Here is a 6021-nt window from a genome sequence, read left to right as displayed (position 1 = left end):
TCCGATAAGAACAAAATATACATGCATGTATAAATGAAATACAGACCATGTAATTTCAGTGGTTCTACATACAAGTTAAAAGCTCTCGTATTTGCATTTATAATGGCTTTGCACATGGGAACTCCCTGGTGGTCCAGTGGTTAGGAGTCGGCACTTTCACTGCCATGGGCCTGGGTTTGATCCCTGGTCAGGGAACTAAGATCCTGCAAGCTGCGGCCAAAAAGAAAGAAAGAAAAAAAGTCTTTTAAAAAAATGGCATTGCACAATATAAAAATAAATGGTAAATGGTAAAGTTCATGCTAATAATTTTTAATTTTAGTTTTTCTTCACTTAAATCATTAAATAGCAAATTTTTAAAAATACCATGAGAAGATGAGAGAAAGACTACAGAAGAAAGGAAAAAACTTTCTATTTTAATACCATTAATGGCACTTTTTCCTTTTGTTTGAAACAAGGGGCCTCACATTTTCATTTTGAATTGGGCCACGTAAATTATGTAGCTGGCCCTGCTGTCACCAGCAGTGGATGTCATCATTTTGTAAAGTCTGTGCAGTAACAAAGATATGGAGCTACCAGAAGTCTCCTACATGGATGGTGGGCACGTAAAATGGTACAGGATCTTAGAAAACAGTTTGGCAGTTTCTTATAAAGTTATCTATACACCTACCGTAGACCCAGCAATCTTGCTCCTAGGTATTTATCTAAGTGAAATGAAGACTTATGTTCATACGAAAACCTCTATATGAGCATTTACAGTGGCTTTATTCATAAATGCCCCAAACTAGAAACAACCAAATGTCCTTCAACTGGGAAAGGGATAAACAAAACGTGGTACATGCATGCAATGAAACATGACTCAGCCATAAAAAGTAGCTAAGCAGGGACGCACACCACAATATGAATGTATCCCAAGTGCATTACGCTAAGACAAAGAAGCCAGATTCAAAAGGCTCACACTATATGATTTCATTTATAGGACATTTTGGAATAGGCAAAACTTTTTTTTTAATATTGAGGTTTTTGTTGTTCTTTGTTTTTTAAACTTCTCTATTTTATTATTATTATTATTTTTTATTTTTGGCCACACCACATGAGATCTTTAGTTCCCCAATCAGGGATTGAACCCATGCCCCCTGCAGTGGCAGGGCAGAGTCTTAACCACTGGACCACCAGGGAAGTCCCTAGGTAAAACTTTTGGGAGAGATAACTGATCAGTAGTTGCCAGGGGCTGGGGGTGGGGGAAGTAGTTGACTACAGAAGGGAATGGGGATTTTTTTGTGTGGTGATAGAAGTATTCTAGATCTTAATCATGCTGGTGGTTATGTTACTGAACCATACTTGGGTCCACTCACCCGCACCCAGTAAAGCCAATCCAGTGACACCGGGTTGTGGTGAAGGAAAGGGCAGCGTTTATTGCAGGGCGCCAAGAAAGGAGTCCAGGCAGCTAGTGCTTGCTTATAAGACCTGATCTCCCCAATGGCTTTCAGGGAAAGGTTTTTAAAGATAGGATGAGGGAGAGGGGTTGCAGGGTGTGTGGTCAGCTCATGGACATTTTTCTGATTGGCTGGTGGTGAGGTAATCAGGAGTCAACATCATCAATCTTCTGGTTCCAACTGGTCTGGGGTCTATGTGCTTGTGGGCAGCATACAGTTAACCCTTCCATCTGATGGGGGTTTCAGTATCTGCTAAATGGCTCAAAGGACATGGCTCAGAATATTATCTATAGTCCTTGAGGAGGAGTTAGATGTCCTTGACTTTAGCCATTAAACAATGGCTAAACTATTATTTTGTCTTGCTTGACTGTTTTCCTTTGCTTTTGCCTTTTATCACTTCTCTGATTAAATTTATTCTTTGGAACTCGGGGAAGGCCCAGGAAGCTAAAGTTTTTCTACACACAAGAGGCAGGTTGAGGACGTGGGGAGGTCTGTCCCAGGAAGATCCTGTAGGGTCCTGCTCGGTTACAGTTATACAACTGTACACATTCCTCAAAACTCATAAAGCTGTACAGTAACAAGGGTAAATTTTACTGCATCTAAGTTATACCTTAATTTTTTAAAAAGCATCTGCAAATTTATTAGCCAAAAAAAGGGGGAAAAAAAAAAGGGAGCTCTTGTGGTTTTTATGCATGTCAGAAACCTCGAGCAATGGACCGGGAACTCAAAAGTAGGAAACTTGAGGGAGCAAAGGGACTTTGCAGCTGTGGCTTCCTGGGAGTTAAGCTGTGGCTTTGCTGGGTGCCAAAGATGGACTTGCCAGGAGGCTGCTCCCATGAAAAGCAGTTGTAGGAGGACCTGGGGGTGGGTTGGGTTTAGGGTACCTGGCTGGACACCCTGTCCCACTTCTGCTCCCACCCTAGGCCCTGGCCTGCCAGCAGCAGCAGCAGCTTGAGCTCCGACCTGCCTGCACTGAGCTGATTATATGCAGAATGGATTGATTGGTGTTGACAGGGAGCTATTTACCCATCTAATTAATTATGCCAACTAATTCTCAACTTAATTGCACTTCTTGGGTCGCTGGGTAATGAAAGTGTACAATTTTCCTGCTGCTGCAGGCCTTGATGGGGATGTGGCAGGGAGAGGCTGGAAGGTGCTCCTTGAGGTCAAACAGGCACCCTGTTCCTCCAGGTTCCTGGGCCCACAGCCCAAGCTCTCAGCCCCCGGCTGCCCCACAGACAAGCTCTGGAATCCTATTTGAGTACCTTCTGCCTGTGTAAGTGGGCCTCTGCCCCAGGAGCTCTGAGCCGTTTATTCACCTAACAAACATTGATTGAATGCCTACCACGTGCAGCCCCAAAGTGGGAGAGGCGCTGGGGAAGCTAAGTCGTGCCTAACCTGTCCCCTATCCCCCATCTCAAATTGCTCACAGTCTAAAGGAGGAGATTTTCACTTACACCAGCAATTACAGAATTTGGGTGCAGAGAGGAGCCAGGTCTTTGGAGACAAACCCAACCCAGGCTCTGCGGTTTTGGGCCCTTGAGGAATTTACTTAACCTCCCTGTGCCTCGGTTTTACAAAGACACTGCAGGGCTGTGACAGGACGCAGTGTATCACAGAACATCGACAATGTTCTGGAAGATATATTGGTGCTGTATTAGGCTGAAGAGCAGAGCAGAAACTGGGCAAGTTTGGACCACTCATCACGCAGGCCTTCTCCCTTAGATCTCACACCCTTTGAGGCTCATCCCGTGAAGGAGGCAGAAGGCACCGTGGTTACCAGAGGGACCGGACCACCCGTCTGCGGCTCCTGGAGCAGCCACTTCCCGGCCAGTGAACTTGGTAGTCAGGTAACCTCTGTGTTTCAGTTTCCTTTATCCATGAAACAGAAATGGTCATAATAGCACTTACTCACAGGGCTGCTGTGAGGATTGAATGAGTTTACACACGTAGAGCACGTAGAATAGCACCTGGTACTTAGGACGTGTTCCGAAAGTGTTCTGTGGTTATATGGACAGAAAAGTGAAGTTCAGGGAGGTCCTCTAAGTTACCTACCCAAGGTCACCTATGATCACAGGCACAATCTGAACACAGTTGTGCCTGATTCCAAAGGCATGGAAGCTGTTTGACTTTGCACCACTCAAGGAATTAAATGCAGTGGGAGATGGGGAAGTCACCCATCACTAGTACGAGACTGACTGAGACAAGTTCTAGAAGCACCTTGTAGGCTCAGAGGAGAAGCAGTTAAGGCTGCTTAGGAATAGTCAGGAAAGGCTCCCTCCCATAGATGGGAATCGGGAGAGACCTTGAATGCAGAGAAGGATTTGAATAAATTGTGTTGGGGGAAGCAAGGACTTCCAGCTGAGGGGACGGGCTGAGCAAAGGCAGGGGACTGGACCTCCTACATGGGCAAGGGCCAGTCATTCCACTCGTCATTCCCCGGGCCTAGGCCAGGGTTCCTCAGCCTTAGCACTACTGACATTTGGGGCCAGATAGTTCTCTATGGTGGGGGCTGTCCTGTGCATTGCAGGGTGTAGCAGCATCCCTGGCTTATACCCACTTGATGCCAGTGGCATCATCACCCCTCCAAGCTGTGACAACCAACAATGTCCCCAGACACTGCCACATCCCCCCCTAGATGGGCAAAATCGCCCCCTGTTGAGAACCATGGCCCTAGATAAACGGAATTCTCAGGAAGCCCCACACACCACTCATTTGCTAACAGGAGACTGGCTTCTCATTCTTTACCTCATCATCAGTGTTCCCATGAGTCAGAGAGACGATACTTCAGGTCACAGGATGGAAGAAGGGAAGTAAGTGGTCCATAATCCACAGTGCCTGGAATCAAGGGCTCTTTAATAAGGATTTCTCAACGTATGACAATGTGGCTCAACAGCTGGCCAGACTTCCTGGTCCAGAAGTGCAATCCCAGGGGAGAAATTTGTTATTTCAGCCAGCAGAGCCAGCAGGAATGATGACATTTCACATGGCTGGGGCTGCAGAGGAGGGGAGGGCCAACGCTGATGACAATCACTGGCCAGCTGTGTGACTCTGAGAACAGTCACTTTCCCTTTCTGGGCTACAGTTTTCTCATCAGTACATCTTGGATGTACTGCTGCAGTACATCCAAGATTCCTTTTGGGTGAGAACTTCTCTTTGAGCCCCATAAAGAGCAGTGAGGGGATGGTTCCCAGCTCATAGGGAGGAAGTTCTATGATCAACTAGTAACGTCTGCCAGGAGTGCAGGAACGGGGGCAAAGATGGGACAGCACACATAGACTGCATTTGCTGTCTATTCTAAAGGATTTGATAGAGTCCCTGGGGTCTGCGTAAGGGCAGGGAGCTGGGGACAGGAGAAGCAGGGCTCTTCTTCCTCCAGCAGCTTGAGGGGAAAGTTCCACTCAAAGAGTCTTTTAAAAAAAAAAAAAAAAGATAGCTACTGTGCAAGTAGACTAGTGAAAATGGTCCCCACAGGCCACGGAGCCCTGCCTCTGTCTCAGAGGGACCTCCCATCACTTATTCATCTAACAAAGAGAATCAGGCCCAGGTGAAAGATGAACCCCAGAACATCTACCCACTTCTGTCCTTCTCCCATACACACTTTCTGGAACTGATAAGAGGATTTGGATTGTTCTGAGAGTGGAAAGGGACAGGGGAAAGGAAGGGAGAGTGAAGCTTGGCACAGTGGAAAGTGCATCGGCTTTGGAGGGACTGTGTCGGGCTCTGCCACTTACTAGCTGGGCAAGTTACTCACCTTCTCTGAAACTTGCTTACCTCATCTGTGAAATGAAGCCTGGTCCTCCATGTGCCCCTTAGCTCAGAAAGCCAGCGTCCAGGGAGGACTCGATGACGGCCAAGTGAAGGAGAGGTCAGGCTGCAATGTTCACACAGATCACAGACATGCAGGGCCTCAAAGGCTAGGCTCAAGACTTAGCACTCAACGTGCCAGGCAACTGAGAGCCATGGACAGCTTCTGCGCCTCGGAGTGAGCCAGCGCAAATCCCATGGATTATTATCCCCTCACCAGACTGGGGACTGGATTTGATGACGCAGATTGGAGAGTGGGCTGAGGACCCAGAGGAGATGGAGAGGAGGGAAGGTCCAAGGAGAATGTGGGCAAGAAGTGAAGTCAATCTGCACAAGCAGGAGCTGGCGGAAGGGAGAGGGCATGGAGCCAGGGGCACCAAAGACAGAGAGGGTATTAGGTTTGTCCCCATTGAGGTTCCAGGCCCTGTGGAAGGAGATAAAGTGGAATAAGGGGAGGGGTGCCTGAGGTCTTGAATTAGATTCCTTCTATATCCTTTAAAAGAGAAGAAACCCCTTTTAAATCCCCTTTCTCTTTCTTGGACGGTGTGTTTAAAGACACTGCTCTACTTCCAGACAGCCTCACTCCACAGCTTTCGTGGGGTTACAGATGCTTATATATAGCACTTTCCTCCAAAGAGTAGATAGATATGCCGCAGAGAGGCATCTGGCTCTTACCACGTGCCAGCTGTTTGAAGACCACTCAATCCTAGTTTCCTGCCATAATTCTCATAGCGGATATTGTCAGGGCCCCGCTCTTACCTTGTTAGCTTGTCCTATGCGC

This window comes from Balaenoptera acutorostrata, chromosome 17, assembly GCF_949987535.1.
Source record: "Balaenoptera acutorostrata chromosome 17, mBalAcu1.1, whole genome shotgun sequence".
In the NCBI taxonomy this organism is placed as follows: domain Eukaryota; kingdom Metazoa; phylum Chordata; class Mammalia; order Artiodactyla; family Balaenopteridae; genus Balaenoptera; species Balaenoptera acutorostrata.
Note: the sequence above shows the minus strand (reverse complement) of the source record.